Raw genomic sequence first — 25,180 nt, 5'->3', positions numbered from 1 at the left:
AATTTTATAAAATGTTAAGAAGATAACTCTCTTAATAAATAGCTGGAGCAAATAAGGGTGTCACAGAGTGTTTTAAGAGTATATCTACATGTTCCTACAACCCTGATGGGGATTTCAAGAAGGTGGTAAAAAGCTTAGGGGTAATTGTTGACTGTAATATGAATTTTACAATCGCATATTAATCAGATCATTAGGACAGCATTTTTCACTTAAGAAACACAGCTAAAGTTAGACCTCTTATATCACTGAAAGATGCTGAGAAATTAGTTCAGTCGACTAGATTACTGTAACGCACTCCTCTCAGGACTACCCAAAAAAGACATAAATCGATTGCAACAAGTGCAGAATGCAGCTGCTAGAATCCTAACTAGGAAAAGAAAATCCAAGCACATCTCTCCAGTTTTGATGTCACTACACTGGTTACCTGTTTCATTCAGGATTGACTTTAAAATTCTGCTTATGGTTTATAAAGCCTTAAATAATCTCGCCCCATCTTATATATCGGAATGTCTGACACCTTATATTCCAAATCGTAACCTCAAATCCTCAAATGAGTGTCTCCTTAGAATTCCAAGAGCTAAACTTAAAAGAAGTGGTGAGGTGGCCTTCTGCTGCTATGCACCTAAAATCTGGAATAGCCTGCCAATAGGAATTCGCCAGGCTGATACGGTGGAGCACTTTAAAACACTGCTGAAAACATATTACTTTAACATGGCCTTTTCATAGCTTCACTTTATCTTAATCCTGATACTCTGTATGTTCAATTCATCATAACTTTTCATGACGGCTCTAAAATCCGTACTGACCCCAACTCTCTCTTCTGTTTCTTTTTCCGGTTTCTTTGTGGCCACCACCACCTACTCAAAGCATCATGATGTCACTGTCTTGCTCCACTGACAGACTGAGGAGATCGTTCCTCCCCCACACTATGCGACTCTTCAATTCCACCTGGGGGAGTAAATGCTAACATCATTTTTTTTTTTTTTTTATTATTACTATTTAATTTAATATTCTTTGTATCAGTATAGTGCTGCTGGATTATGTGAATTTCCCCTTGGGATTAATAAAGTGTCTATCTATCTATCTATGATGCTCCAACAATGATGGATGGATCAAAAGCCAGAAGTCTACGTGACCATCATCATCAAGTTCTTCCGTGAGAACCCTAAATCCAAAGAGGACTGTTTCATTTATGTTACGTAGAATGCCCAGAGGGGACTGGGCAGTCTAATGGTCTGGAATCCCTACAGATTTTATTTTTTTCTCCAGCCGTCTGGAGTTTTTTTGGTTTTTTTTTCTGTCCACCCTGGCCATTGGACCTTACTCTTATTCTATTTTAATTAATGTTGACTTATTTTATTTTTCTTACTGTGTCTTTTATTTTTCTATTTTTCATTATGTAAAGCACTTTGAGCTACTTTTTGTATGAAAATGTGCTATATAAATAAATGTTGTTGTTGAACCATTTTATTGTGTGTCAGACTTTTTTTAACCTACTGTAAAATGAATACTAAACATCTTTCAAAAATTAAAACTGAAGCAAGTCACCAAAATAAAATTTGAATTAAAAATTTTCAAAAGTTCACTAAAGAAAATTGAAAATACAATTACATGTGAAAATAGTATAGAAAAGAAAACTCATTTTTAAAAATAAACTCAAATAATCTTGTTTGTTTTTTTATGCATACATCTCAGTCAGACTCTTAGGCAACAGTGAGAACCTGTTAGCACATCCTGTTTCATAGGACTTTTTTTAGAAATATTTTGTGTTCAATATTAGGCAATACGATGCTAAAACTATAAGCCACAATAGTTAAAATTAGGTTCAAGTTTACATTTATTGCCATGTACACTTAATACAATAACATTTTGATCTTCATATTAGCATAATGCCATCAAGCAACAGATAATGCTTACAACTATACAGTACACAGTGAATACAACACCAGATATTAAATATAACATCACACAATACATACAAGAAACCCTGTTGCCAGTATGAGTTGTTGTTGAGTATCCTTATTACCTATGAATTAAAACGGTCACTAAATCTAGTGGTGCAAGTACTAAAATACCAAAGAGTGTGCCAGAATGTACCATGGAAAAAAGTGACTGTGCAAGCTGTTTGGGGACTTCTGCAATATCTTTTACCTTGTCCTTATACATAAAAAATCTCTAATCACAACAACATGACATACGTGTACATGACATATGCAATCAGAGCTGAAAAAGGGTGAACTGAGCTTGACAGGGGAAAAAAAGGATAGAGGCTGACGACTTAAACAGAGTTATAACAGAGCTAAGGAATCATATCTACAATGGTGATCAGTACCCAAAGCAGGCTATGCATTCCATTGAGTGGTATACTTTATGCAAGCTTTACCTGGCTGATTTATTTTATGTTAACTATTAATTACCTCCAGGCAAGGCTTTTTTTTTTTACAAGGCACAATGTCCCATGGTTGCATTTAACATTTTAGAAAAAATATTCAACCAGACTAAGACCCTAAAATGAGCTTTTAAGTTAATGGTATTTTCGCTACTAATTATTGACATCTATATTTTCACAGTCCATCAAACAAACCTCATTAAGGATAACGTCTAAAGGAGTTTTAGCGTGCTGCTGACATCACTTTCTATGAATCACAGGGGTCATCCATTTGTCTAGAGCCAGAACATTTCTTATTGTTGTCAAGCTTTTGGAGTTCCCCAACAGTTTTGAGTAACTTACTGCAGTATTTATAAATAGTTCATCAACGTGTGGAAGATCAGTTTTTTTCAATAAAACATGGGAATGGTTGACTAGAGGCATTCCCATATCCATATTCTGCTTTAAAAAAAAAGGTGGCCAGGATTTAGTCATCCACTCCTTTTCAAATATATTATCTGCCTTGAGAGGAGCAAAGTGCATTTCAAATGCCATTAAGTGTAGCCTTATTTTTACTTTTCATTTAGAATTCAATGCAAATGCTACTGATGATTTACAGATAACATCAATGTCTCTCTACATCTCACTATGCATAAACATATTCTCAACAACCCACCTTGGGTATTTCAAGGCCACTTCTCCACACTGACTTGCTGAACACACAGAATTACAGTTCTGATTTTCATACCTAATTAAAAATCAAGACAAATCATAGACTAATGAACAGATTTATACATCACAATTCAAAAAGAACAGAACACTTTTAAAAATGTGTTACTCATTTACTAAATATTATATGAACGTGTACTAAATCACAGAGTTATCCAGAGATTTTTTTTTTCTCAAATTTTGGGGCTTGAGGAAATGAAGGAACGCATCATGGCTGCTGTGTTATCCATCAACAGTTACATGTTACGCAGGGTCTGGGATGAATTAGACTAAAGGACTGATCTGTTTCATGTGAAACGAGGAGAGCATATTAAGCATTCGCAAGACTAAGAAAAGCAACATGAGAACTACATGTTCACATGATACATTTAAAAAAAAGTGTTTAATTCTTCTTGGTCACCATGTATTTGTCAAAATCAACAGATATGTTTATGATTTAGAAACATATGTTTTCTATGTAATATTCCCCATCTTGATTCCTTCCTTTAACTCTTCATTAAAAATGCTCCACTTTGTTAAAACCAAATGACAAGTGATGAATTAGCCAAGTATTGGTGAATAAAACATTTCCACTTCTACATTATCTACTTTAACAGACCATAGCAACCATCAAGCTTGGCAAAATATTTTAGCACTTTTCCTGAGAAGAAACAAAAGAAAAATACTGGACTCTCTGTCTTTAAGCTACTTGGGAAAGCCATATTTTTCATTTTTATATCCGAATAAACTAATCATTTCCTCTGTGTGAAACTGAAATGCTCAGCTTTACATGATTTTCTGCACTAAAGCAATGTGGTTTTCTGTTGTTCATTAATTAGGGTAATATTCCTACAGATGATGCTGTGTAAAGAATCTAATAAGTGTATGTAAAAGGTTTTCTTAAAAGCACAGATCCTCTTGAATACCGCACGCCACCACGCTCTGGTGCAGATTTTTATTTAACAGGCAGGGCTTGGCACAACCTGTAGGGCAAGCAGCCCTATAAACTTTCCCAGACCAACCCATTAGCCACATGACCTCCTCCCACACTCTCCCCAGTCAAAGAGGTATCGCAGAGAACAGATCCAGGCCTAGTGATGTCAGGCAGCTATTTTCATCCTAGTTTCCATGGAAACCTAGCGTGCTAAGGCCTAACAGTTGAACTTAGAAAATTAGCTCCTTCTAACAGTCAATCATGCATCACAGAGAGATGTTTATACAGGCATTTCTTTTACTTGTGGATAACCCATAGTGTACAAATCTATGATAGTTAGAAAAGAACTTAGCTTTTTATTATAATAAGAAGAAAAAAAAGCCCAGAGCATGGTGCAATTAACTGCTTAGCAGCTGTGATTTCAGAACATGGGCTCACTGCATCTTACAACAAGACTAATCCTCAAGCGTCTGAATTCTGCTTCAGCGCACATTCTATTTTCATGTACCAAAATGAGGAAACAGTATATGTATTCATAAAGGTTCGTCCAAAACACTGGGGGAAATGGAATCAGGCCAAAAAGTAACCAAAAACAAAACAGAAGTATGTGTGTTTACCAATGTATATATGAAAGGTTTTATGTAACATCAAAAAATAAACATGCCTCAAGAGAGAACAGATAATGCTAAGCAGTGTGATCACTTAATCTTCATTCCTAAAGAGAACATTTCACGATTTCAGCTGCTCACAGCACTAAGGTTGGCTACCTGACCAGCCTTTATTTTGTAAGATATGCAGGCCTGATGAAAATAACCAGCTAGTATATATAATGGGTGCTTCAAATCCTAGCATCAGGACATATGTTGAATAGTCCTAGTCCTGGTCCAACATCTGAACAAAATTCACTTAAAGAAAAATATACGCACAGATTTGATTCCTCTTACTACAGTGCTCTCCATAAGGTTTGGGCCAAAAACACATTTTTCCTTGATTTTCCCCTCTGCTCCAAAATTCAGATGTGATAAAAGTACACATTTGAGACTTTAATTTAGGGGTACTTACATAATGTTCGGTCTCACCATGTAGAAATGACAACACTTTTTCTACATGATGCCACCAAGTTTTTTCACGACACCATAATGTTTGGGACAGAGCAATGACAGGTATATTAAAGCCGTCATATTTAGTACCCATGCATGCAATGATTGCTTGAAGTCTGCAATTCTTTTCTTGTGATGCTCTGCCAAGGTACTAATGCAGATATCTTCAGCTCCTGCTTGTTTGTCCCCTTAAGTTTTCTCCTCAGCAAATGGAAGGCCTGCTTAGTTGGATTTAAATTCGGTGACTAGCTTGGTCAATCAACAATTTTCCATTTTTTGCTTTGAAAAACTCCTGTGTTGCCATAGCAGTATGTTTGGGATTTTTATCTTATTGTAGGATGAAGCGCCGCCCAATGAGTTTGGAGTCATTTACTGGAACATGAGCAGGTAAGATGTTTCTATACCCCTTAGAATTCATCGTGTGGCTGCCGTCAGCAGTCCCATCATAAATGAAGGTAAATGTGCCAGGACCTGTGGCAGCCATACATGCCCAAGTCATAACAAACCCACCAGGATACTTAAAAGATGAGGTGGTATGCTTTGGATCTTGGGCAGTTCCTTGTCATCTCCACACGTTGCTCTTATCATCACACTGATGCAGGCATCTCTTTGTCTCGTCTGTCCACAAGACTTTCTTTTCTAGAATTCTGTAGGATCTTTTTAAGTCCTTTTTCACAAACTGTGATCTGGCCATCCTGTTTTTTTGTGGCTAACTGGTGGTTTGCATCTTGCAGTGTGGCCTCCGTATTTTTGTTAATAAGGACATCTGCTGATAGTCATCTCTGACACACATGCATATCTGCCTCCTGAAGACAGTGTTTGTTCTGCTGGACAGGAGTTTGGGGCTTTTTCTTTACCATAGTGAGGATTCTCTTGTCATCAGCAGTGGAGGTCTTCCTTGGTCTACCAGTTCCTTTGTGATTACTAAGTTCACCAGTGTGTTTATTCTTTTTAATGATATTCCGGACAGTTGACTTACCAATCCTAAGGTTTTACCAATGTCTCTAATGGTTTAATTCTTGTTTTTGGGCCTCATAATGGCTTCATTGACTTTCACTGGCACAGCTCTTGTCCTCATGCTGAACAATAACAACTACACGCTCTAAAGGTAGGCTGCAGGTAGAAGGAAGCCTAGGTATCTTATGCTTTCACTAATGAAGCAATGAAACACAGCTGACTAATCACAAACACCTGAGATGCCAATTGTCCCAAACATTATGGTGTACTGAAATGGGGGACCATGTATAAAAAGTATTGTAATTTCTACATTCTATGACTGAAATGTTTGCAAATACCCTTAAATCAAAGTTTGCAGTGTGCAGTTTAATAACATCTGAACTGGTTGATTTGTGACTTTAAACTCTGGAGCAGAGGGGTAAATAAAAGAAAAACATATCTTTGTTCCAAACATTATGGAGGGTACTGTATGTATCCCAATATGTGCCCACACAATGCTGATAAGAATCCAATTTCAAGTAAAACATGCCCTCTAAAGACGTAATCATTGACAGTCAGTTAAATTTATACTCCAGTAATGACAAAGTGTCAAAAGAATCCCCAGATCACATATATACTGATATTACATCTGACTAGTAAACAACAGAAGACAATCCATTGTATGAAACGGGGCATCTGATGCAATAAAAACAAACTAAAATGAAAAATGGTTAATTTTTTAATTCTACCAAGAACAAAACAACAACACTTTCTGGCTTGTTTTGGGCAATTTTTTGGCAGTTGTTCCTGTTTTATCGCATTGCAAGATATTCATCAAAGTGCCGAGCTTCAATTACACTTTCAGTACATGCTAGTAATTCATTCTCATTTCAGTTTTATTCCATTTTGCATGAAGAGTCAAAACTACCCAAAACAAACAAATATAAAACATTAAAGTAAGTGTTTAAATGCAGAGCACACATCAATAATGTACTGCCAGTGCAACAAACTGAGCAGCCAGGAAGGCAGCTAGACAAGGAAACCTAAGTCTTCTTTCAAAACAGGAATTCTTTTTTTTTTATTAATTTTATTGCAATCCATACAAAGCAATCAAGTTTTTACAAAAAGAAGAATTGAGTTAAGAACAGATCGATCCCCACCCCAAACAGAAATTCTAAATAAACTGTTACCATACCTAGAATGCTAAACAAGCTCATTGTCAAAATGGGAACTGCTAATTTTTCAAAGCCAAAAAACACTTGAAATCATTCACATTCTTTAGAATATCCACAAACGCAGATGCTAAGGGACCCCATGGCACCAGCATATAACAAGTCACATCAAACGATGCAACTTTCAATACATGCCCCTTCAAAACAGAAGTTCTATCCTGATGATGGTAGGGCCATAACGCCAACACCCTTAAACAAAACAAAAGGGCATCTCAATAAAATGATTAATGATAAAATACACTAAAACACATGCACGTTGATCCCTAACATTCAAAGCCACTGAACCAACCAAGAAAAGTCACAGAAAAAGATATTAACTACATTTTTTAAAATGTATACACTGCTATGATACAGCCCCCTCCACCCACAATGTACAGTCTCAAGTAAAGAAAGTGAATGGGGCACGTAAACCTTTAAATGGAATCCAGGAGCACCTCAATGGTCCACCACCTTGCCGATGGGTCAAGTGTTTAAAAGCACTGAAAGGACTTTAGGATGCAATGATCTTCATATTTATTTTCCCATACAGCCACAGAAGGGATGGTGGTAAGTTTGACTAATGGGAAGGACTAGATAGGTCTGACTTCAATCATGAAATATGGATAAGAGAGTGCATTTTAAAATATACAGGAGGTGTAAATTTATAAAACACAGGCTTGACTTTCTTCAAGATGGTGTACAGCCCAATATAACAAGGAGACAGTTATCCCATGATGAGCTGCACCTTGTGCCCAGCTCTCAACTCAGCTGTCTTTCTCTTACAATCCATTTGGCAGAGGCTTCTGTCTTCTACGTCTTCCCTAACTAGTTTACGTGTGTGTCACAACCTTGAAAGAAACTCTGCCAAAATATGTACCGCCAAAGATATCAAATCTAAAAGTTTCTCCAATAAAGGTGTCTGCTAAATCTTTGACTGTAAAAAACTTTCCTTAAAGTCATGAAGTGACTTGAAAAATCAAGTCTGCAACAAGTAATATTGTTCTAACATATTTCAATGGAGATGCACCAGTGATGAAGCACATACAAATGGACTCCCAAAGTCTATTAATAACAGGAAAAGGTTGTAATAGTCCTGTAAGACTTGTAGCTGGCTTGGTCATACCTCACATGCCATTAAATAATAGTGGATATCTTCTAACATATTTTTCCACCAAAATGTATCTTTTCATTAGTTCTGTAGTCTGCTTGATTCTAGGATGATCTAAATTTTTACTTAAGTACTTGCTTTATTTGCCCTATCACTACAGGCACCTGTTCAGGGACATGGTTGGGAATACCTTCAGTGATTTTACTGATTAACTCCATAGGATTAATTAGAAGGTGGCGGGCAAAAACCTTTCAGGGACAGTGTGTTTTCTGGGTTTTCAGTAGATGTATGCAGTGTTAGACCTTCACGACAACACATCAGCTTTCCCATTCTTATGCTGGGTCTACAATTAATAAAAATTAAAGGTGCTAAAGAACAAAACAAAGCCCTTTGAGCTTGTCATGCGTTTAATCATTGGGTAGTCTTCAAACACACAGTATGATATCATAACCTGTGAATACTGTAAACAGAAATTGAACCAATTCCAGCCTGTGCTTCCACTCTGCCTGTTAATTTGACAGCCAGTAATTGCCAATGTCCAACGTAGGAGCGTTTTAGGCAGAGGTGAGACCGAGAGTAAAAGGCACAAGGGTGGAGATTTTCAGATTGGTCTAACTTTCAAGAAAGAACGGCCCCAATCTCAATACTGAAGTGTCTTTTTCCACCACAAATTTCTTACTGGATATGGATAACAAATAATACATGTAGTTGAAGAATTAAGTCATTATTTAAATTTATTAAACTATATTTAAGCCTTTGCAGACAAGACTAAATATGTATGTATTTTTTTTAGTTAAAAAGGTGATGGGGAACTAATGGAGCTGAAATCTTTGAAGAAGTGACAGTAATTTGCAAAACCCAAAAATCTTTATACTTGTTTAACACTGCCAAGAGGTATCCAATTTAGAACCAAAGAAACATTACTATTGTAAATACTTGGCTTGCTGCATGATATTTCATACCTCAGCAGAATCAAACAATCCTTCTAGAATTTTATATTTCTTGAGTTTTGCAAATAAATGAGTCTAAGTCATGACAATACCTCCCAAATATGTTTCAAATGACTTTCCATAAATAAGTTAATACATATGGAAGCATATTAGGGCCACGGTGAAGAAAAAAAAATACGGACACAGTGAAGAAAAAAAAAACTAAATGTCGAGAATAAAGTCGACATGTTGATTTATTCTCGACATTTCCACTTTATTCTCACCATTTATATCGAGATAAAAGTCAAAATCATATTTTTTGTAAAAATGGATCTATTTATGTGGAATGATTACAATAAAATAAAAAAAAGAATGAATGTTTACTAGATTTTCTCAAACCCCATCATAAGTTAATGTAGCACATTAAATGCTTTGTGTTAAGTGTTCTCCGACTCAGTTTTTAATCACTACACGCTTCTTAAACTGACTTACTCTTGCACTGAGGAGGTGCGGGCAGCTATCACCACACAAAATACATTCACTCCATGATATTCCTGCTCTCTGAACATTTAGAATGCTAAGATAAATACTTGATATCATTTTCATGATGTAATGTATTAAAGCAGGTATTAAACATGCACAGTGGCGTGGCGGTAGTGCTGCTCCCCTGCAGTATGGGGTCCCCAGGTGTACGTTCAGTGTAGAGAACTTTATGGCAGGTGTGACAAGGCTCCAAAAAACTGGATGTATGAATGGGTATTGCACAGGTTTAGCTGAAATATTGTGTAAATGTTGGGTTCGTGAGCTGGTGGTCGGTTACATGAACACAGAATTCAAAGGATGTTCTTCTCAGTGGGCTTTCTTAATTGCATGCATGCTGTCTCTATCTGATGTACCAAAACCCCAGTTCCTATCCTTCCATTTTCTTTCTCCACATAACCAATCACCACACGATAAACATCTTTGTGAAATTAACACTAGATGTAAACTTAGACCACAAAGTTTTCAGAAGTTTTCAGAAAATTTTTGTTATACATTTTTAATTATGCCATCCATTCAGGGTTGCGCCCATCCCAGCAAGCATCGTGTGCGAGGCAGGAACAAATCCTGAACGGGGGGCCAGCTCATCACAGGGTGAATACGAGCACATACATACACTAGGGACAATTGATCAGAACAAAACCCCACTGCCTACATGACTTTGAAAGGAAAGTGAAGCACGCCAAGTAAACCCACCAGAAAAGCATGCAAACTCAAGGCAGGGAACACCCGGGACCCCCTTGCTGCGAGGCAGCAGTGCAACCTCCACGCCACCGTGCCCCTACATGATTAGTACACGATTTAATGCATTTCATCATGAAAATTATATCAAGTATTGTAAACGTTCAAGGTGCAGGAATATCATGAAATTAATGTATTCTTTGTGGTGATCGCTGCCTGCGTCTCCTCTTACTGCAAGAGAAAGTCAGTTTAAGAAGTGCATAGCGATTAACATGGCACGGGGAGCACTTCACACAAAGCATTTCATGCGCTACATAATTTATGACGGGGTTTGAGAAAATCTAGTAAATTAAATATTCATTTTAAGATGAAGTTTTGTTTATGATGTTCTACTGTAATGACAAACTACAAAAATAAAGCCAACATGTCGACTTTAATCTCGACATAAATGGTGAGAATAAAGTAGAAATGTCGAGAATAAAGTGGAAATGTTGACTTTATTTTCAACATAAGCATCGAGATTAAAGTGGAAACGTCGAGAATAAAGTCGACATGTCGACTTTAATCTCGACATTTAGTTCTTTTTTCTTCACTGTGTCCGGATTTTTTTTCCTTACCGTGGCCCTAATACGCTTCCGTAAATACGTCATCAATATACTCTAATACTGAGACGCCCAATAGATCACAAAAGATACCATTATTTGCCAGAGCATTTGTCAATTCATACTACTTTACTTTACATTCATAATGATCCATAATGGGTTTGAATGCGGTCTTTCATTCGTCATCATTTTTAATCATAATTAGATTTTATGCACTAGGTAAGTCTAATTTGGTGAAGACAGTGGACCTGTTAACTTGATTGAGAAGTGAAAACATTAATGATAATGAATAATTATTTCTGACTGATTTTATTTAGATTTATGTTTGTTGAAGGTGTCTTAAAAGTAACTGCAACAGAAGGGCAATAAACTGGCCTTAACTGAATGGGGATGAGTGTATATGGATGGATATGGCAGCATGTTCAGACACTGTGGTTGGAAGCTCTCTTAAATGGAAATGTATTGTGTTGTTGCTTTTAATCATGTCTTGGGAAATCAGCACAGAAGCATCGAATCTGATCCGTTAACCTCTCCGAGTTATTGATTTGCATCGGGTTGACAAGAAATGAGTAAGCTTTTGGAGATTTTCATCAGACTTACCAAATACCAGTAGAGATTACTAGTGCACCGGGATCTCCATGGATCATCATACCGAGAAGTATACGAACAGAGGCAGTAGACAGAATGGGAAGCAAATGGAGGATGCTGACAGGGCATTTTAGCTCGACAGAGAAGGAATCCACATAGGCCGCTGCTGCCCAGTCTCTTTGTCTCAAATGTCAGGACTCTGAACAACAAATTGGATGAGCTTAGACTCTGTTTATCATCACGGTCACCTATGCAAAACAGTTGCACGATGCTTATCCAGGAGTACCGCACTCAGCTATCGATCTAACAAGTCGATCAGCTCACCGCAGCGATATAAATAAAGAATCTAGTAAGGGCCGTGGAGGTAATCTATATGTTTACATAAACAATAACTGGTCTACACAAACCATTATTATTGATAAATGCCGTCTACCTGATTTTGGTAGTTAACTGCAGACCTTCTTATATACCTCGGGAGATTTCTGTTGTTGTTATTATAGCCATGTATATTCCACCGGAGGCTATCATTAATACAGTGCTTGACTGCATGCTATCAATAATAAACAACAGAACGTGTTAAATGACCCTCTTCCAGAGGGGAAACACACTAGACAGTATATATTTAAATTTCCCAAAGGATACAGAGCCATACTCTTTCCACATCATGGATAGTCTAATCACCTGTTTTAATTTCAGCTTACTGTCCTATTATTAGGAAACAACAAATCATTAATAGAACAATCAAAACCTGGCCAGAGGAAGCATGTCAACAACTGCAGGACTGCTTTCAACACACTGAATAGAGTCTGTTTTTCACCAAGGATGCAGAGGAATATACATTAACTGTATTGTTTTACACCAGGAACTGGGTTGAAAATGTTGCCATTAACAAAAATGTCCATGTATTCCCAAACAGGAAACCATGGATGACAAAGGAGGTCCAGCTTCTCCTGAAAGACTGCAATGCAGCCTACAGATCTGGCACCAGAGACCTGTACAGGGTTGTCAGACATACTGTAACCTCAAGAGAGATATAAAAAAGAGCGAAGGCCACATATAGGGAGAAGATTAAGGATCATTTTAAATCCATGGAACCGACTCATATGTGGCAGGGTATTAGGCAGATAACTAGCTTTAAAAATGGGAGAGATCTATGGACCGGCCATACCTGATGACGAAATGAATTGCTTCTTTGCCCAACCAGTTGGCAGAGATTTTTACTAACATCTTTAACCTCTCCCTTGCATGTGCTATTGTACCAGCCTGTCTGAAGACTGCCCCCATCATCCCAGTGCCTAAGCAGACGAACTTCAAGTCCCTGAATGACTACAGACCAGTTGCATTGACACCTATTATATCTAAGTGCTTTGACAGGATAGTTCTGAAACACATTAAATCCACTCTTTTCCCAACCACAGTTCAGCACCAGTATGCTTACAGGTCAAACAGATCAACAGAGGATGCCATAAACACAGCTCTTCACACTGTATTGACCCATTTGGAGCAGAAGGGGATGTATGCGAGGACGTATTTTGTTGACTACAGCAGTGTATTCAACACTACTGTCCCCAGCAGGTTGGTGAGTAAGTTACTGGACTTGGGTTTCAGAAATTAAATGACGGCATTGGATTAATGATTTTTCCTGTAACCGACTGCAGATAGTCAGACTGGGGCCATTTATCTCCTCCAGCCTGACTCTCAGCATCGGAGCACCTCAAGGCTGTGCCCCCTCCACTACTCACTGTTTACATATGACTGCATACCTGTTCACTCCACAAATATGCTGAAAGAATTTGCAAATGACAGAACGGTGGTGGGAAAACTTATCTCTGACAGTAATGAGATGGCCTACAGGGATGAGGTCTACAAGTTGAGTGATTGGTGTGTGGATAATAATTTGTCTTTTAACATCAAATAGACAAAGGAGCTTATTACAAATTTTACACTGTATCAGACTCAACTCCTGCCATTGAAAATGAGGGGATAAGAAGTGGAGAGGGTCACAATTTTAAAGTTCTTGGGCATTCATATCAGTGAAGATCTTAAGTGGACTGTAAATTCCATGACTTTGGTTAGGAAGGCTCACCACAGAACTCTAAGGAAGAACAATGTTTCTACAAAGTTACTGGAGTCTTTCTACCACTGGTCATTAGAAAACATACTGATATACTGTATCACGGTCTGGTATGGAAATTGTGCATCAGCAGGCAGAGCAGCTTTAAAGAGAGTTATTAACATGGCTCAGAAGATTATTGGACTCCCTTTCTCTACCTTGAAGGATATCTATGGGTCTCACAGCCTGAGCAGAGCCCACAGTATTGTTAAGGATAATTTTCATCTTGTCCATCACTTGTTTTTATTACGGCCAGCTGGAAGATGCTACAGAGCCTTGGAGAACCGCACTGCCACACCAAGGAACATTATGTATCCAAAAGCAATAAAAGAACTAAACTTACACCCACTATCCTTTACGTCATTACAATAATTTCATTTTATGTGTGATATTATTAATTTATTATTGTGCAACAATTTCATAAGCACTTTATTACTTGACTAATTTATTTATTTATTACTCACATTATTTTATAACCAATGTGTATGTATGTGGAGTGGAAATGGAGTGTATGACGTATAGTTTTTCTTTTTAAGAGAGATAGTAAAATTTTTTATATGTTCACATGGCAATGACAATGAAGGCAATTATTTAATAAATAACCTCCAAGAATTTTAACTGGCACTGGACTCCATCAAATAATATCTTTGCTACCAGTCAATAAGTGGATGATGCTCTTCCAGCCATTGATATCCAAAAATAATAAGAGGTATGGATAACAAATAAGGTAGTTAATTATGTAGGAAGAGCACTTATTGCACTTGTTTGGTAGATACAATGTAGATAGATAGACAGGGCTTACGTTTTTGGGACTTTTAAAATTTTCTACTACTCCAAAATCAATATGATCTGAATTGCCACAATTGAAACAAAGATGTTTTGTTAGTCTCCTTTGTCATTCTTTTGCTGTTACATTAGTTGTACCCATCTCCACATATTAATATGAAATATTTAGTTTCCTAAATTATTTATGGTGAGATTTTACATTTCAACTTTCTCTCTTTTATGCTAGTTAGTACCTGTCATGAAAGTCAAATCAATAACCTCCTCCAGAGTGGTCCCCCAATAATGACTGACTAGTTCATCCATAATCTGAGGGTTAAGTCCCTTCTTAAACAAAGACTTTATTCCTCCAATCCTACATCTACAGCTACAACTTGTAATGTTATGGTACAGTCGCTTATACTCCAATTACCCAGGTTTAATTCTACTGGTCTGTTTACTGCTACTTCTGAACTAACTGGTAGAGGGATTTTTTTTAAAGACCATCAAACAAAATTCCAGGGAGTAACCACTAGAATGATGTCTGTCATACTGGGAAAAAAGCCAGTTTAAATGATTTACAGTCATATGAAAAAGTTTGGGAACCCCTCTCAGCCTGCATAATAATTTACTCTACTTTAAACAAAAAAGATAACAGTGGTATATCTTTGATTTCCTAGGAGCATCTGAGTACTGGGGTGTTTTCCGAACAAAGACTTTTAGTGAAGCAGTATTTAGTTGTATAAAAATTAAATCAAATATGAAAAACTGGCTGTGCAAAAATTTGGGTACCCTTGTAATTTTGCTGATTTGAATGTATGTCACTGCTCAGTGCTGATTACTTGCAACACCAAATTGGTTGGATTAGCTTGTTAAGCCTTGAACTTCATAGATAAGGTGTGTCCAAACATGAGAAAAAGTATTTAAGGTGGTCAATTGCAAGTTGTGCTTCCCTTTGACTCTCCTCTGAAGAGTGACAGCATTGGATCCTCAAAGCAACTCTCAAAATATCTGAAGACAAAGATTGTTCAGTCTCATGGGTTAGGGAAAGGCTACAAAAAGCCATCTCAGAGGTTTAAACTGGCAGCTTCAACTGTAAGGAATGTAATCAGGAAATGGAAGGCCACAGGCACAGTTGCTGTTAAACCCTGGTCTGGCAGGCCAAGAAAAATACAGGAGCAGGATTGTGAGAATGGTTACAGACAACCCACAGATCACGTCCAAAGACCTGCAAGAACATCTCGCTGCAGATGTTGTATCTGTACATCGTTCTACAATTCAGCGCAATTTGCACAAAGAACATCTGTATGGCAGGGTGATGAGAATGAAGCCCTTTCTGCACTCACGCCACAAACAGAGTCACTTGTTGTATGCAAATGCTCATTTAGACAAGCCAGATTCATTTTGGAACAAAGTGCTTTGGAATGATGAGACAAAAATTGAGTTATTTGGTCATAACAAAAAGTGCTTTGTATGGCGGAAGAAGAACACCGCATTCCAAGAAAAACACCTGCTACCTACTGTCAAATTTAATGGAGGTTCTATCATGCTGTGGGGCTGTATGGCTAGTTCAGGGACTACGGCCCTTGTTAAAGTCGAGGGTCGGATGAATTCAACCCAATATCAACAAATTCTTCAGGATAATGTTCAAGCATCAGTCACAAAGTTGAAGTTACGCAGGAGTTGGATATTCCAACAAGACAATGACCCAAAACACAGTTCAGAATCTACAAAGGCATTCATGCAGAGGGAGAAGTACAATGTTCTGGAATGGCCGTCACAGTCCTCTGACTTGAATATCATCTATTGAATGATTTGAAGCAGGCTGTCTATGCTAGGCAGCCATCAAATTTAACTTAACTGGAGAGATTTTGTATGTAAGAATGGTCAAAAACACCTCCATCCAGAATCCAGACACTCATCAAAGACTGTTAGATTTACAAAAGGAGGCTCAACTAAGTATTGATGGAATATCTCTGTTGGGGTGCCCAAATTTATGCACCTAATTTTGTTATGATGCATATTGCATATTTTCTGTTAATCCAATAAACTTAATGTCACTGCTGAAATACTACTGTCTCCATTAGGCGGCATGTCATATATTAAAAGGAAGTTGCTACTTTGAAAGCTCAGCCAAAGTTAAACAAAAATCCAAAGAATTAAGAGGGGTTCCCAAACTTTTTCATATGACTGTATCATCTAACAGAGTTATAAAGTAAGCCACTTTAGCCATGTCAGAAGCATATGTTTGGTGCTGCAAATCGAACATCAATCAACAATTAGTTAAGATGTTCATGCGATGGCATTGGCCTCCCAGAAAACATGACGGGTGCAGGATTTATGGTTCTTTAGTTGTACAAATTCCTTGTGCCTCATGAACTTCTGCCTGACTTCCTAACTGTTCCTGCATCTAGCTAAACAAACTGTTGAAATGAAGAGGTTAATTATATTTTTTTTAATATTTTATTTTTGAAATCCATAGCATTCTGTTAATCAAATATATATTAATGACATACCTGATACAACCATTTAATTGAAATTATGTAGAATAAAAGTAAAAGAAAAATGCAAAAAAAATTTAAAAAGCGCAAAGCAAAATGAGATTCAATGAGCTCCACTCAATATTAACTATCGTCAGTTCACCAGCAACCCAGTCATCCACCAATTACTTAAAATAAGGCAGAGAAGCTCTTATCTGTTGCTCCTATACAAAATAATAATAATCTTTTTTTTTTCCTCAATCTTCTATGACATACTCAGTGTTTAACCCATGGAAACCACTTGGGATTAAGACACTTAGAGATCTTTATATAGAAATCGTATTTGCATTTTATGAACATTTATGCTCCAGATTTAACCTGCTAGCTACACACTTCTTTTTCAATATGGAAATTTAAAATGTTGTTAAAAGAAACCTACTCAACATTCCACATCTTCCACCCATAACAACCCTAGAAGCCATACTGGTTAGTCTTGAGGACATAGAGAAGATTTTAATAGTATATAAAAAGATGTTAATTAACCTACCCTTCAAAGATCCTAGAGAATGGTGGGAAGGAGACCTTTCAATTAGCATCTCAGAAAAGTAGTGGAACTCAGCCATACATACTCTAGTTTTATATGTGCCAAGCATTCCATAATTCTTATACAGTTCACATTGATCTGATTTAAAATTTTCCAAAATGTACCCAAGGCAAGACCCAACCAGCAAGTGTTGCTGTTTAACTCTAGCATCACTAGGCCATATGTTTTGGGAATACACAAAATTAACATAATTCCAGATTAAAATGTATCCAGCTCAACTAGAAGAATCCTAATCCACCTTCTACCTTCTATATCATCTCAAACAAAAGAAGTCAAATTCTCTCTTAAAGGATATGTACTGTACAAAACTTTTTTTAAACATGGCATGGACTCATTACTATTATTTAAGAATAAGCATGATGGGCCTGTGATTACTGACCCCAACTCTCTCTTCTGTTTCTTTTTCCGGTTTCTCCTACTCAAAGCATCATGATGCTCCAACATTGATGGACTGAAAGCCAGACGTCTACGTGACCATCATCATCAAGTCCTTCCATGAGAACCCTAAATACAAAGAGGACTGTTTGGTTTATGTTAGGTAGATTGCCCAGAGGGGACTGGGCGGTCTCGTGGTCTGGAATCCCTACAGATTTTATTTTTTTTCTCCAGCCTCTGGAGTTTTTTTTTGTTTTTTCTGTCCACCCTGGCCATCGGACCTTACTTATTCTATGTTTATTAATGTTGACTTATTTTTATTTTTTATTGTGTCTTCTATTTTTCTATTCTTCATTTTGTAAAGCACTTTGAGCTACATTTTTTTTTGTATAAAAAAGTGCTATATAAATAAATAGCATTTGGTGCTACTGAATGACATTTACACACAAAGTCAAAATGGAAATCGCTAATTTTGCAAACTAGATGTGCCCTAAATCACTTGTAAACACTCTTTTGAATATCCAAAATCTTAGATGCCAATGGATTTGCAGTGCCGCTGAGGTTACATCACACAATTTTCGCCCGATTTCCCAATTGCCATTTCTGTCAAAAATATTAGAATTATTTATAATCAATTGGTTGATCACCTTAACTCCAATAATTTATTTGAGATCTACCAATCTGGCTTTAGGCGTTATCATGGTGTTGAGATGACATCTCTATCATTACTGACTCAGGTGGCGCTACAGTCCTTGTCCTCCTTGACATGTCTGCTGCCTTTGACACTATTGACCATGAGCTATTGCTGTTGTGGCTTGAACATCTTGTTGTGCTTAAAGGGGATGTTCTTAACTGGCTCAGGTCACATCTAACTGGTAGACACTTTTCAGTGATTTTAAATTCCTCTTTTTCATCTACTGCTCCTCTTATATGTGGTGTTCCTCAGGGATCCATTTTGGGTCCTATCTTATTCTCTATATACCTTCACCCTATTGGAACTATTTTTAGGAAATGTAACATTTCTTTTCACTGCTATGCTGATGATACTCAGGTTTATATTCCTGTCTGCAACTCTGCAATAAATCAACTGCACAACTGTTTTTCTGAACTAAGATCCTGGATGGCTAATAATTTTCTTGATTTGAATCAAAATAAAACAGAGGTGCTTATAGCGGGTTCATCAGCTAAAGCCCAAATTGGTCTTGGACGTCTCGGCTCTTTCTCTGTCTTTTGCAAACCTCAAGTCCGCAACCTTGGTGTTATCTTTGACAGTAACCTCTCTTTTGAGAAACAAGTTAATTCTGTAGTCAACAGCTGCTTTTTCTAGCTTTGTCTATTAGGTAAGATCAGGCCTTTTTTATCTTCTAGGGATCTCGAGAAAGCTACTCATGCTTTTATCTTTTCACGCCTTAATTACTGCAGCTCGCTGTATTCTGGGATTAGCAAATCCCTGATACACACCTTACAGTCGGTCCAAAATGCTGTCGCTTGCTTTCTGGTTGGGGCAAGAAAGTCTGATTCTGTTTCTCCAATATTAGCTTCTTTACACTGGCTGCCTGTCAGTTTTCGAATTGATTTTAAAATCTTGTTGCTAGTTTTTAAATCTTTACATGGGCTTGCTCCTGCCTATTTATCTGAACTGTGTGTTTTACACCAGCCATCCAGAGTGCTTAGATCTTCTGGTCAGTTGTCTCTTGTTGTCCCTCGTACCAAGTGTGAAACTAAGGGGGACAGACAGGGCTTTTACAGCTGCTGCTCCTCACCTCTGGAACTCTTTACCTCATCAGATCAAGGAGTTGTCTACAATTGAACTGTTCAAACAAGATTAAAGACTCATTTCTATTCACTTGCATTCTGTGACCTTCGGTAATGCTGATGGTTTCCTCACTGTGATTATGTAACATTACTTCTGTTTATTATTTATTGTATTTATGTTCATTTATTTTATTTCTAATTATGTTATTCATGTTAATTGTATGTTTTTCTTTTACTCTTTTATTGTAAAGCACTTTGGCCACAGCATTCCTATGTTGTTTTAAATGTGCTATATAAATAAATTGACATTGACAACTTCAGGGGCCGTAACACCCACTAATGGAGAGTTGCATTCTGATGACAGGACAACAAAAACGGCATTACAGTAAAATGAAACTTAATAGGTACAAAATACACATACAGAACTGATCTCTCACATTCCAAGTACACGTACCTAAAACAAAAAAGAACCCCAGAAAAAAATATATATATAAAATAAAATATATATTTATATAAAATAAAAAAAATATATATATATACATAAAGTAAATTTTAAAAATTGTCTAAATCATAAAAAATAATGTTTTGAACACAAGGTTGTCATCTTCAAGCCAACATGGGCTGAAAGTTATCAATAACCATTACATCGCAACACCCTCACTAAGGCTTTTCCAGCTTGGCGCAGGTTCCTACACAGCAAGTACAAACTGGGATGTAAAATGTTATGGTTTATTCCAGGAACATTCTGAAACAAATGAAACAAAAAATGACCCATTCCTAGGCCAGTTTCATGTACTACAACTGATAAAGCAGACAAGCTACCAACCTTTAACATCAACAAACCACATGCTAATTGACTAACAGATTTGTTCCAAGAAGAAACAAAAATATGAAATCTGAAAGTCACCAACATGAGTAATTTAAAGTAGGTCCTAATGATTCTTAGTAAGCACAAATAAATTTCATAAAATAATAGGAGATGATCACATTAGGACCTGAGGCTGCAAATTAAAAATAACAAACAAGATCAGTTAAGAGCCTGAGGCAGTCATGCAGCTGCTGCCAAGATTTATGAAATGTGAAAATAACCCAAAATGATCCAATGCTGGTATCAAGAGGTCAGAAACCAATCCAATTAGGAATCTGCAATGTCCATGCCAGAACCTGGTGCATATCACCAAAAACTGAAACAGGTAATACCTCAATGCCAATTTACTACAATCTTAAGTTTGTATTTATGAAATGTGACAAGTTAACAAAAAGATGATTTGAAGTTAATGCCAATATTTCAGGATTGCGACCACTTAGCAGACTATGCTGGCAATACAAACAGCTGAAATCAACTTGAACTCACCTTAAGACCATTCTGGTACTACTGCCAACATTTCTGATATTGGTTGGTGCAGTGTTTCTCAACCTTTCTGATATTGCAGCCCACCTTTTTTTACATGCAAGTATCTTAGAGAGCCACGTCTACCCCTTGGTGAACTGAGATCAACAGAGGAGCTAAGAGATCGATTGCACAGCAATGCCGATCAAGTAACCCAATTTGTGACCCACCGTGACTCACTACCATCTTTGTACCTATATAATGACAATAAAGTTGAATCATTTCATTTATAGGGAATAGGAACTCATGACCAATCAAGAAATACTGGGTTAGGGCATCCACACACGATCAACTAGAACCTTACGCTGATGATCAAAACCTCTGGAAATTGATAATTTAACCCACAAATAATCTGGAGAACCTGATACAGCTTACCCAACTTTTAAAATGTGATCAATTAACCTAAGGCAGGGGTCCTCAATCACGGTCCTGGAGAGCCGCAGTGGCTGCAGGTTTTTGCTCCAACCCAGTTGCTTAATAAAAAGCACTTATTGCTAAAGTAACACTTCTGCTTCACTTTAGTGATTTTGAGCCCTTATTGCTTAATTTTGTCTTAAACAGCTATTTTAATTGCTCCTTATTATCAATAACATGCAAATAACAAGAGAGAGCAGCATTTCTCCATTTAGCTTATTTACATTTACACCTGTGTGTATTTATCTGCACTATTGGGTTTAATTAAATACTTGGAAGAAAAATGAAGAGAAAAAAGTGAAGGACTGAGAATTACTCGTCCATTTTAGCCTTCAAATCATTTGCATGATAGAAAGAGAAAGAAAATCTAGGATATGAGAATGACCTGACATAGCAGAGTTAATTTAATTTCATAGCTTGTTAGTGCTTTATTGGCAAGAATTGCTTTCTAATTAAGCAACCAGGTCAGAACAAAAACCTGCAGCCACTGCGGCTCTCCAGGACTGGGACTGAGGACCCCTGACCCAAGGCAAACAGAACAGGATGCTGATGCTGAGGTGTACATGTGTTCAGTTAGTGACATGGGGCCTTACAAGAATCTTGAACTATTGATTAACACTTATGAAATCTGCCTGTTGAAGGTCTGATGCTGTTGGTAAGATTTCAGAAATTTTACAAGTTAACTGCAAGATATAAAAATTATTGAGAACTGCTGCTACTCACAAAATCTAACAGGTTATAAGGCTATAATGATCACACTAGGACAGCGGTACCCAGGAGTATGTGGCTGATCGGTTAGGGCTACATGAAAAAATTATGAGTAATGGCAGAAAACTCCAAAAAAAGGATCTAAAATAAAAAATGCAAAAACAAAGTTAAAGAGTTTTGGTTTACAAAGAGAGACTTGTGTGAAAGTTGTCACTAGATGCGTCCCCCACTAGTCGTATCACGCGATTGCGCATGTGCCCTCCCCCTTTCCTCGTTCCTTTTTTATGAGGGCTTAATTTGAAGTATTTAGCTATTATTTATTGTTTTGAGTGACTTTCTATTGATATTGTTTTGTGCCCCAAAATGGATAAGTGGTTAAAAACTGGAACTCTTAGGAGAGCTGCAGTTAGCATTGAAATTCAACCTGCTGATTCGGCAGCTCCAAGTACTTCGAAGCAGTCTGATGATTTACAAGCGCAAGGGGACCAGGGTGTAGTGACGGATAGGCCTGTTCTTGCAAGAGATAAAGTTAACACTATTAAAAAAAAACTCAGACCATCAGTGCTCCACTAAAGAGGAAAAAATATTCTGTTGAATACTTGAGATATGGATTTTCATTCACGAAAGAGCTTGTCAAAAGAGCATTTTCGTCTTGTGCATATATTAAGAATAAATATTGCAATAAGCTTGACGCAGCTCCTGATTTGAGGTTATATCTGTCTTCATTTGAACCTGATTTTAAAAAAACTCGGATCCATGAAACCAGCGCAAGGATTGCATTAAAATTATTCAGAGCCACATTGGAGGACGTGTATATCAAGATGTATAATTGTTATGTACTTTCATCATAAGTTAATGTGGGTAAAAATTATTTTAATGCTGTTTTTATTTGTTTTGATCATATGTTTGGCTGCTATTATAAAAAATTGAAATAAATTGTAAAATGTAAAATCAAAAATAAAAGCCTATATAAATGTCATTAGGTTAATTTCAGCCCTTTGATTATTCAGCTAACCTAAGAAAATTAAAAAAAACCAAACTTTTTTTCAGGGATGGGTGGGGGTAATGAAGAGAGGGGGTACTCATAAATGTAAAGCCTAATCAAGGGGTACAGGAGAGAAAAAAAAGGTTGGGAACCGCTGCACTAGGGCACCTAATTAATGAATAATAAACTATTATTATAACCATAACCTAAGTTGTAACTATACTGTATAACAAATTGTGAAGGCCACATTTGCACCTGAGGCCAGAATGGTGCTGTGGATAACACATAAGATTTCAGCAGGAGAAACAAAAAATGTATACTTATAATGATTTGTCATCTCAAACGGCATTAAGGTTAGGTGAATTGGTGCTGCTAATAAGGCCTCTGTGTGTGTTCGCCCTTTGATGGACAGGCACATTGTCCAAGAACTGTTCCTTCCTTGCACCCTATAATTGCTGGGATTGGCTCCAGCTGCCCTACAAACCTGCTGTGGGTAACCCGGCTGGGAAGGAAGATGGATGGATGTATGATTTCATGCTGTGTTATGATTAACTGTTAACGCTGCTCATATTAACCCACCCTACCAACAAGAAGTCCGGCCATATAGTAACAAGCTCTGTTACCCAAGGACAGAAAAAGGCTAATGACCCCTTATTCTTAACAATAACAAAGTCACCTCTGTGAAAATGAACGCACTGTAGGTTATCATGGAAGAGGTAGGATAAACACAATCCGAGAAGGACAGTGCTTCTTTGCTACGCTCCACCTACGCTCGAATCGGAAGCATCGCAGTAGCTGACAGGGTTAGTGGTGTTCGCACGTGCCTTTGGTTCTTTCGGAGCACACAGTCATCCCGCGGTGTAGAATGCGCAGCTGGGAATTACGGGATTCGTCGGGATCATTAGAGGTATTACTACACTGACAAGGCACAAACGTAACAAGCGTACAGCTCAGCCGATAACTGCTTGAGAAATGTGGCATTCAGTAAATTCTGATGACCCCCCACCCCTCTATAACATGTTCTTAGTTTTCTAGGTGACCTCCCAAGTCTCAATAAATGCCACTTCACTGATGAGCTATGCCAATAAAATGCCACGCGACAATGATCAAGTCCCACGAGTGCCCCGTTCAAGCATGCTGGGTGGGCAGCGCAGCAGCGTGACCGCGACCCCCCCTTCCCTTTACCACCACCACCGCCCCCGCCCGCCCTCGCGCCACTGTCAACGCAGAGGCCGATCCATGAGAGGCGTTTTTCCGCTCGCCCTATCCGGCGGAACGTACCTTACACTTAGAACAGCGCACCTCTAGCAGAAATATTCAATGTGCGTTATTCATGTGCACCCTGTTTGCGTGTTTTTTTTTCTCTCACCGCCCCCCTCATCTAGTCACGTGATAATTTTTCCAGTTTTTTTTTCTTCACTAGTCCCTCTCATCCACGGACAAAACAAGCTCAATGTGTCAGACTTGAGCAACCAGTACGCAGAGCAATAGAACTAATGAGGGCGGGCTTACTGCCGAGGTTTCCGGGGTAGATTGGTTCACCTCCAGGAGATACAAACTTCCAGCAGCACCAGTCCCCACCCCTCCCCTTTACTTCCGAAGTGACTTCCCGTTAGTAACTTTATAATGAATCGCCAGAAAAGTTTAAAGCAATGCCATTAAGCCACTACGAAAAAAAAGGTTTTTGCGGTTTTCCCACCTCCTTGACCACAGGTCTGCTTAGGCGTATGTAGAGGAGCTGATAAGGTCAAACCACGATGGCGGGAGACCACAAGTACAGGAGTATATTACCCCAAGCTGCATGATTAGCGCGCGTGCGCAGCAGATCTGCCAGTCGTTACGGTTTGCGCGTTAGTGCGCCGTTTATGGATGCGGGATTTGCACAGATT

General features: G+C 37.8%; 1 protein-coding gene across 1 annotated transcript in view; it reads right to left on the bottom strand.

Moving 5' to 3' along the window:
* The window catches only part of tcf20 (transcription factor 20), a 257,729-nt gene extending 232,979 nt beyond the window's left edge, over nt 1–24,750 (bottom strand). Inside the window, exon 1 of the mRNA XM_039765686.1 lies at nt 24,573–24,750. The gene's annotated coding sequence lies outside the window, so the exon portion shown is untranslated. The remainder of the gene's footprint in view (nt 1–24,572) is intronic.
* Nucleotides 24,751–25,180: the final 430 nt, after the last annotated feature.

The sequence above is a fragment of the Polypterus senegalus genome, chromosome 10 (assembly GCF_016835505.1).
Source record: "Polypterus senegalus isolate Bchr_013 chromosome 10, ASM1683550v1, whole genome shotgun sequence".
Taxonomy (NCBI): Eukaryota; Metazoa; Chordata; class Cladistia; order Polypteriformes; family Polypteridae; genus Polypterus; species Polypterus senegalus.
Note: the sequence above shows the minus strand (reverse complement) of the source record. Positions and strands in the feature narration are given on the sequence as shown.